Here is a 10,131-nt window from a genome sequence, read left to right on the forward strand (position 1 = left end):
ACCACATGCAATACCATGTTCAACACCATATCCAATACCATGTTCAACACCACATGCAATACCATATACAATGCCACATGCAATACCATGTTCAACATCACATGTTCAATACCATATTCCACACCACATGCAATTCTGCCCTAAGGTCTACTCCTATTGTAAAAGAAGAAAGCTATGTTCTTTAAGTCAATTAGTGCCATTGAATGGCATATAATAGGCCTAATATTTTAAGGGATGATAATGATAATGATTGTATTACATCTTATAACTAAAGCTTATTGAGCACTTAAAAACTGCAAAGTACTTTAACTGTTCTCTTTACTTTAATCTTCACAAAATTCCTTTGAAGTAGATACTATAATATTCCTATTTTGTATGTGAGAGATCAAAACTCAGAAAGATAAATAAACTTGCTTAATGTCTCACGGCTTATTCCATATTTGAGCAAAGACATGAGCCCAAGCAGTCAGACTCTTCTTAGTGTAATATCTTAACTTCTAATTTTGCTGTGTAAGAAATAAATGAAAAAATATATAAGGGAGACTAAAACCATAAAGGAGGACACATCTGAGCAGAGGGATTAAGCCTGAAGGACATGTAGTATTTCATTATAGAGCAAAAAAATGGGAAGTATTCTGAGAAGATGTAATAGGCTAAACCAGCGGTTCTCAACCTCCAGGTCTTGACCCCTTTGGGGGTCGAATGACCCTTTCACAGGGGTCACCTAAGACACGAGACATTGTTCCTCTCTCCGTCTCCAGGCGGGTCTGCCCACATGCAAATATGCCCACACATGAGTACCTGGTGTGAAGACCATTACCCATGCTACGGCATGCTCCAAGAGAAAAGTTCATTGATTTGTAATTTAAAATAAATATTTCACAATACATAATTACATATTGTTTGTGTGATTAATCGCTATGCTTTAACTATGTTCAATTTGTAACAATGAAAATACATCCTGCATATCAGATATTTACATTATGATTCATAGCAGTAGCAAAATTAGTTATGAAGTAGCAATGGAAATAATTTTATGGTTGAGGCTCACCTCGAAATGAGGAATCGTATTAGAGGGTCGTGGCATTAGGAAGTTTGAGAACCACTGGTCTAAGCAAATATTTGGAAACTGAAAAGTTCAAGACTTTAGTTCTGGATAAGCATGAAAATAACCATACGACATTGAGTTAGTTTATTGTGCCAAACTGGCCGATAAACCTGGGATTAATTGAAAGGTGGAGGGATAAATGGCTTGGTGAGCCTCACCTTTCGAGTTCTGGGGTCTCTTGCTTTCTGATGGTCACACCAGGGTGCAGCTGCCTTAGCAGTTCCCTGCTTCAACTGGCAAGGCTGACTTCCTGCAAGACATCCCCAAGGAGAAGCCACATGGACCTAACCCGATGCAGCCCTAGGTGCTGGAGCAACTGTGTGGAGACCCCTGCTAGTTCTGAGATGCTTATACATTCACTGACTCGGCTTTCTTCCTGCAGTTGGCATCATTGTGTGTGTTTTGTGAGATGGAGGACCACTTTCTGGATTGGTGTTGGACATATGGGTTAATGGGTTAATGTTGGACTTGTGGACTTGGGCAGCACTAGGTTGGAATGTTTTCTTGATGCACACTTAACTGTTATATAAAACACTCATACATGAGTTTCTGTGGATTCGTTTCTCCAAAGTACCCAGACTAATACAAACATAAATGCTGCTAATAAGTTACCAAGAGAAAAAATGACAGTATTCCTTGCATCTATTTAGCAACACACCTCACTTAGCATTAGAAGGAAATCCTATGATTTCTTTTTTAAAAGCCATCTATAAAATAGGATTAAGAGTTAGCCACACTGTTGCAACTACTCTGATGTGTCCAGGCGCTCTTGATCTCTCCAGAAAGAGCAGACTTGTGGACAACAAGCAGAAAGCAGAGTTGATTTGGAAAGGAAAGACAAGCACCTGGTGCAGCAGGTGGGGACGGGAGTGAGTTGTTGCCGAGTGAACTGTGTCTAGGGGCTGTTATCAGGTATGGAGTACTTGGCCTGACTACATCTCTAGGTTATGAACAGATCAATCCCAGGACTGGTCTTATTTCTCAGGCCCAATCATAAACTCAGGAGTCCAGGTGGTATAGTGTTTATGTGTTGGGCTATGATCCTCATGGTCTGCAGTTTGAAATCACTAGGTGATCTGTAGGAGAAAGACTGGGCTTTCTACGCCTGTAAACAGTTGGAAATCCACAGGGGAGTCTATGAGTCAAGACTCAAGAGCAAAGATTTGTTTGTCTGTTTGTTTACTCATAACCCAGTCATGCTATCCCCCAGACTATGTCTTGCCTGGGTTTGGACAATGAAGTATACATGCAAAGGTCATCAAAAAGAGTCCTGGGTTTGATGACCTTGGAGTTTAAAATCACTTTATGGGTCTGATGCCTGCAGGCTTAAAATGAGGCTGTCCTAGAGACCACCCTTCCACATATCCTGCCCCTCCTAATGCTCCCTGCCTCCAGGCCTCTTCCCTTACTCTCTCGGTGGGCACTCTAGACTCTCTGTCCACACTGAACAAAACAATGTCTTACATGTACACTTTGTGTAGAGAGTGAAGATTATTGAATACATCATTACAAAATTACGACTTTTCATGTATTCTAAAGACAAAGTGCATATTTTACAATAACCTCCATAAGTGCACTACTGTCAAGTCAATTTAGACTCATTGAGAACCTGATTAGGACAACCTCTGTGAAATTCTGAGCCGGTCAGTCTGGGAAGCAAAAGCCTCCTCTTTCTGCAGAGAGGTGAGAGATGCAGAGAGGCTGGAGACTTAGAATCGCTTATCTTGTGGTTGGCAGCCTAATTTTTAATCCACTGTGCCACGCTACTTCCCCCACAAAGTGAAATTCTACTTTGAGAAGGATATTACATATGCAACTATTACATTTTCCCTAAACTTATTTCTCTATTTGATAATTTAATTGCACTCAGCTGAAAAGGCTTGCATGCAATCGTCAAATAAAATGTTTGTCTTCTCTTTTGGATAGAATAATGATCCTTAAGCACAAAATCATCTGAGTTCAAGTTTAACTACATGCTTTAACAAGCATGATGGCTTTGGGGGGAACTGGTCTCTCCTGAGAACACGTCCAAAGGACATACAATGAAATCCTGCCATGTTACCTCCAAAGAGCACCCTGACTTTACATCTTCAAGCGATTGGTTTGTCCTTGTAGCAGTCCAGGGCACTTTCAATATTCTTCCCCGGCACCATGCTTCCAATGAAGTGATTGTTTAAATCTCTTACGCAATGTCCAACTTGTATGTGAAAATGAGGAAATTGCTGCAAACAAAAAAAGGGGAAGAAAAGAAATGAAGATGAGGCCATTGGAAATACCATGGCTTGACTCAGGTATACCTTAGTCCTCACATTAACGTTTTTGCTTTAAAATACTATAACGGAGTCTTGCACAGCAGATTTACCCAATGCAATGCAACTTTTGATTTGTTGACTGCTGTTTTTATGAGCATTGATTATGGATCCAAGCAAGAGAAAATCCTTGACAACTGCAATCTTTTCTCCATTTACCTTGTTTCCTATTGGTCCAGTTCCGAGGATTTAGGTCTTCCTGACAGTGAAGGCTGCCCTCCTTGCCCTCCTCAGCAAGTGCTTCAAATAAATTTCACTTTGTCATGCAATATTGTGTCATTTGCATGGCACAGGTTGTTAGTAATCCTTTCTCCAATCCTGGTGACACATTCTTCTTAAATAATCCAGCTTTTCTGATTATTTGCTTAGCATGTAGATAGAATTAGTATGATGAGATGATATAACCCTGTCACACTTCTCCTGATTTTAAACCATTTAATATTCCCTTATTCTGTTCATACAGCTGCTGTTTGATTCATTGTGTTAGCCCAGGTAGACTAGAGAAACAAATTCATAGACACTCATATGTGTGTGAGAGAACTATATATCACAGAGGAATTGCATATTAAGAAAACATCCCAGATCAAGTCCATAAGTCCAATATTAGCCCAGATGTCCAATACCAGTCTGTAAATGCCTCTCCAGACTCACAAAACACATTCAATGATGCTCAGTGCAGGAAGATCACAGGCCAGTGGGTGGAAAGTCTTATGGATCCAGTGACAGTGGAAGATTCGCAGTACTGGAAGGGTCTCCATGTGGTTCCTCCAGCTCCAGGACTCTGGCTCCATCAGCATAGCTCCATGTGTCTTGTCACAAGGAAGACGAAGCAGAGAGTGAGAGAGAATCTGGCCTCCAGTGAGCTATTTATTTCTGTGGAATCTCCAAATGAGGTCATTAAGCAGCAATGTATGAATACAGTGTATTCTTTCTATCCTGATGGATGCTTCCTGCATCATTCAATATTTTTTCCTAGAGAGTCTTTCAATATTATAACTGAGGCTAGATTTTTTCTTGAGTTCTTTCTGCTTAAGGTTTTCTGACCATGTTATTCCCTTTTGTTTTTCTAAGTCTAGGACTGTGCACAGTTCATTATCATATTTTTGTCTTGAACTGCCCTTTGAAATTTTCGGTTCAGTTCTTTGGCTTCATCATTTTCTCAATTTGCCTTAGCTAATCTATGATTAAGAGCAAGTCTCAGAGACTCTTCTGACATCCACATTGATCATTTCTGTCTTGTTTTATAATCACCTTTTGCTTTCACCTTGAATGGTGTTTTTGGTGTTATTCCACACTCCATCAGATCTTCTGTCATTAGTGTTCAATACACGAAATCTGTCCTTGAAATTCATGTGGAATAGACTCAAAATTGTAATTTGGTTCCACACCATGGTCTGTAAATTCCCTTTGTTTTCCATGCTTTGTAGTCAAGCTTAGTGCCTTTTATTTAAGCTAAGTGGTCTCCTGCTCATAGCCTCTCATCCACATGATTAATTTCAATCTGTCTTTTCATTGTCCTACTTAAGATTTAATAAAAGGGTATCTGTAAAATATGTTCACTTTAGGGGTCTTTAAACATACACCTGATCATGACTCTGATCATATTCAGTCTCTAAAATTGTTAATAATGCGAGATAACAGAACCTTGCTTGCTGAACGTGAGGTGAACTTGAAGCACCTGCTGATGGAGATCAGGGACTGCAGCTTCAGTCTGAACCACAGTTCAATGTATATATAAAAAACCCCAAAGTCCTCACAACTGGACCAATAGGTACAATCATAAAATACAGAGAAAAGATTGAAGTTGTCAAAAATATCATTCTGTTTGGATCCACTATCAATGCTATGGAAGCAGCATCAAGAGACCAAATGATACATTGCATTGGCTAAATTTGTAAATTATAATTAAGTTCTATTGACACATTGTAAATATTTTCATTATTATAATTCCAAACAAATCAAATTCTCTGATATCCTATCTCATGTAGAAAAATCTAGGGAAGTCTTGACTTTCTTCATATACACCTTATATTATTGCCAGTGACTGATCTGGGTTTCATACTGTTGCAGCACAGCAAAGGCAAGCTTTAATCTCTCATGTAATATTTTACTGCAGACATTTATTTACATTATCATATTTTGCATAGAAATAACATATGCATTTTAGAGGTGAATAACTTCATTTTTATTATAACTCTGTTTTTACTCAAACCTGTGGTTTTTTTCACTTCATTTTTCCTTCAACCTTTTAAAAAAACAGTTATATTGACATACTGGTATATTATACAATTAATTGTTCAGTCATACTAAGAAGATTTGTGTACTCATCATCACAATCTCAATTCCATAACATTTTCTTCTCATACTCAGTTTTGTTAGCTCCTCATTTCCCCCATGCTGGCCTGCCAGGCTCTTCTTCAGTTACTGCCCTTTTGAAGTCATACCTAATGCAGATCTACCTGTCCTGGATTTGCGATGCAAAAAAAAATCATACAAAATGAAACACAATCACGCAAAGTCATACAAAGAAAACCAACAAAAAGCCTACCATAGAGGACTACACAAAACATAGAAAACACTCAACGAAAAAGCAGAAATATTAAAACAAACAACTTTAAAATAGGTTGAAAGGGAGATCAAAAATTAGGGAATTATAGTTTACCCTAATTACATCTGCCACCAAAAACTGTATAATGCTCTCTGTCTGATAGCAAGGCTATCCACACCCCTTAATTGTGGTCAGAAGGGATTCACTAAGGACTTAATGGTTTTGCAGTTGGGTAGTGCAAGGCCTCCTAGTTTGATCATCTTTGTGAAAATTTGTTTTGTATCCTGGACCTCCTCCCTTTCCATATGACGTTGGAAAACAGTTATTTCAATTTCTTTGAAGAAGGGAGTTGGGACTGGGATTGCAATTTTGTTGTATTTGCAGATTGCTTTGGTTAGCATTGACATTTTTTACAATATTAAGTCTTGTTATCCATGAACATGAAATATTCTTCCATTTGTGTAGGTCTCTTTTGGTTTCTTGTAATAATGTTCTGCAGTTTTCTTGCATAGGTTTTTGTTTCTTCGGTTAGGTTTTTCCTAGGATTTTTGTCTTTTTTGTGGCTATTATAAATGGTATTGTTGCTTTTTCAGAGCTCTCATTGCTAGTGTATAGGAATCCGATTGATTTCTGCTAATTGATCTTGTATCCTGCTGCTTTCCCAAATCCCTCAATTGTTTGCAACAGTGTTTTATGGAGTCATCGGGGCTCTTTCTATATAAAATCATATTGTCCACAAATAGTGAGAGCTGTTTCACTTCTTCTCTGCCCAATTGTGTTCCAGGAGGTATTTTTGCAGTCAAATGGCTCTGGCTTCAATTTCCAGCATGATGTTGAATAAGAGTGATGATAAGGGGCACCGTTTTCTAGTTCCTGTTTTCAGGGAAAATGTTTTCAATTTTTACCTACTTTTTGTTTAAGAGTTTGTGAAATTGCTTTTGCTTTTAAAAAACACAATATTATCCAGTTATATCTTAAAACAGTACTAAGTTAGCTGAAAACAATGCTTCCAAGCTACGTTAGCAGCAGAAACTGTTTATTAACTGCTATCATTCTTTGATTCCCAATGATCTATGTAAAAAATGAACACTAAAGAAATAAATAAGGCTTAACCAGTTTGTAAGAAAGTGACCCATGACCAAAATAAATACCGGGTTCTAAACAGAAACCTGAAACCAAAGTTTTCCCAGGTGATGTTGTTCACTCAAAGTAGACCAGTTGTACACAGCCTTCCCAGACCCGGATGACAAGGAGTGAAGAGGTTTCACTTCTAATTTGAGGCCTCTCCGACTTTGATTAACATTTCTGGGTGCAGCATTTCAAGAACTTGTTCCAGTTGCATTTTCTCACACTGTAATTCATCCTCAGCATTTATAGTACTGGCAGCATCATTATGTGGATTGTCTACAATGTCTTCATTCAGTCCACCTGACTCCTCTGTTTGACCCTCATTTGCATTAATCTCCTCAGTGAGTGCCTTGGGTCTGTCCATTAGCAAGTCACTGCCTAGCGGCTGGCTGTTCCTCGCTAGCTTTGTCTGTCTGTCTTCTCTCCAAGGCCAGCTGTTTATTTCTCTCCATTCTTTGTGGCTCCTCTCCCATTGGGCTTCTACTGGGCTCAGAAGCAACCTTCTCACTTTCAGATGAGTTCATCATAAAAGGATCTAAGTCTGTGGTAGATACATCCTGGTTGCTATTTTCCCCTCCTCATCTTTATTGCTAATGAAATCTTCATGTAAGGTAGGGAGATCAAGTCGGATTTGTTTTAAACAGGTCTGAGCTACCTTTTTTATTCCCCAGGTATTCAACTCTGTCAACGAAAGCCTCACATTGTAGTTAGGGAATAGCCTATGTGCCCAGCCCTCCATGCGTCTGATTAGCTCCTTCAAGTCTTCAGCCTCATGACCTTTACCTTTGAATTTTGTCTTAACAAACACATGCCGAAGGTTGGAAGTCCTCTCTCTGAAATGAACCTCTGAGCATCCAGCTTGGGGATCTTCCCCTGAACGATTCTCTCTGGAGGCACAGGGACAGGTACTCTTCTCGCTAGCTCTTCATCGCAGCCTTCAGCAACTTCCCCATCTTCTCTCTGCTAGCAGCCACGGCCGGCCGCGTGGTGGAACAAGCCTGCCTCTCCAATTCTTAACTAGTGAGAATCATATTGGCTGTTAGATATTTTCTATATGGCCTTTATTATGTTGAGGAATTCCCCCTCCATTCCAATTTTATAGTGTTCTTGTTTGAGATGGGTTCTGGATATTGCCATTTTTTTTTTCTGTCTCGGTTCATATGATCATGCAGTTCTTATTTGTATTTTTTAAATGTGGCCGATTAGATTGTTTTCTGAATGTTGCACCATCCTTATATCCCTGGTACGAACCCCACTTTGTCATGAGGAATTATTTGGGATTCTATCGGTCAGAATATTGTTGAGAATTTTTGCATCTATTTTCAGGAAGGATATTGGTCTGTAGTTTTCTGTCTTTGTGGAATCTTTGCCTGGTTTTCAAAAAAGGGCTTTGCTGGCTTCGTAGAATAAGTTTGAAAGATTGATGTCCTTTCTATATTCTGGAATAGTCTGTGTGTAACTGGTGACAACTCTTCCCTGGATATTTGGTTGTATTTCCAGTGGAGCCGCCTGGTCCTGGGGGCTTCTCGGTTGGCTTGTCTCCTGGGAGATAAGTCACCAGCGAGGTGGTTACTTTGGGGACTGCTTATTCCTCTAGCCAAGTGGAAATCCCGTATTTTTTATTAATAGAATGCTGATATGAGATTTATCTTCAGTGTCTGTATAATCATAACACCTTGAAATTATGTGCAAATTATGATAATTATTTTGACAACTGAAAAATTATTTAATATATTATCATATTTGCTTCTCACTAAAAGTCTATTCCACCCCTTTGTGTCAGTTCATCATATTATGATGCTGCGTGTGTTGTTATTATGTTGGAAGCTTTGCCACTGGTATTTCAAATGTCAGCAGGTTCACGTACTAAATGTAAAACATACTAAATGTAAAACATACCATCATAAAGGTGACCCAATCGAATGCAAATACTATAAAAAATATCATTAACAAAAGTAAAATTTTACTGCAAATAATTGAAAAAACAGTTGCCCCAGTACATAGAGAACTGTCATCAATTCAATCCACTTCAAGACAAGGAAGTAGAACAATGTCAGAAAGATCTTGGCTGAAAGCAGCGAATACTAGAAACAAAAAAACTCACAAACACAAAACTCACTGCCATTGAGCTGGTGCCTAGTCTTCGCAACGCGATGGGACAGAGTAAAACTACTCGAGTGAGTGTGCGAGGCTGTGACTGTCTACAGGCACAGAAAGTGCCATGTTTTTCAAAAAATCAAATCATTGTGAATGAGGGGGAGTGCAGAGGGGAGACCCAAAGCCCATCTGTAGGCAACTGAACATCCCTTACAGAAGGGTCACAGGAAGAGAAGTGCCAATCAGGGTGCAGTACAGCACCGATGAAACACAGGAGCCTCCAATAAAATGATTTTAAATGAGAGAAAAATAGCTAATTTTTAAATAAATTGGTAAATTTGGTAAATGTACAAAAAGAAAGAAAGAAAGAAAGAAACATACAACTCTCCTCTAGCTCTTTAATGCTTCCCTCCCCACCCCAATACTATGATCTCAATTCTACCTTACAAATCCGGCTAAACCAGAGCATGTACACTGGTACAGATAAAAGCTCTCAACACAGGGAATCCAGGACAGATAAACCCCTCAGGACCAATAATAAGAGTAGTGATACCAGGAGGGGAAGGGGAAGGTGGGGGTGAAAAGGGGGAATATATCACATGATCTACATACAACCCCCTCCCTGGGGGATGGACAACAGAAAAGTGGGTGAAGGGAGACATCAGACACTGTAAGACATGAAAAAAAAATTTCTAAATTAGCGAGGGTTCTGGAGGGAGGGAAGGTTGAAGAGGGAGGGAGAAAAATGAAGAGCTGATATCAAGTGCTCAAGTAGAAAGAAAATGTTTTGAGAGTGATGATGGCAACAAATGTACAAAAGCGCTTGACACAATGGATGGATGGATGGATTGTGATAAGAGCTATATGAACCCCCAATAAAATTATTTTAAAAAATAACTACTCTACTTGATAACAGAAATATTGTGGTAATTGGAGGATTT

The 10,131-nt window shown here is 39.1% G+C and overlaps 1 pseudogene; it reads right to left on the reverse strand.

The window, feature by feature from the left end:
- Window positions 1–7,235: 7,235 nt before the first annotated feature.
- Window positions 7,236–10,131, reverse strand: part of LOC101639404 — a 159,597-nt pseudogene continuing 156,701 nt past the window's right edge.

The sequence above is a fragment of the Echinops telfairi genome, unplaced genomic scaffold (assembly GCF_000313985.2).
Source record: "Echinops telfairi isolate 266 unplaced genomic scaffold, ASM31398v2 ScPeMD7_3533;HRSCAF=4204_0, whole genome shotgun sequence".
Taxonomy (NCBI): Eukaryota; Metazoa; Chordata; class Mammalia; order Afrosoricida; family Tenrecidae; genus Echinops; species Echinops telfairi.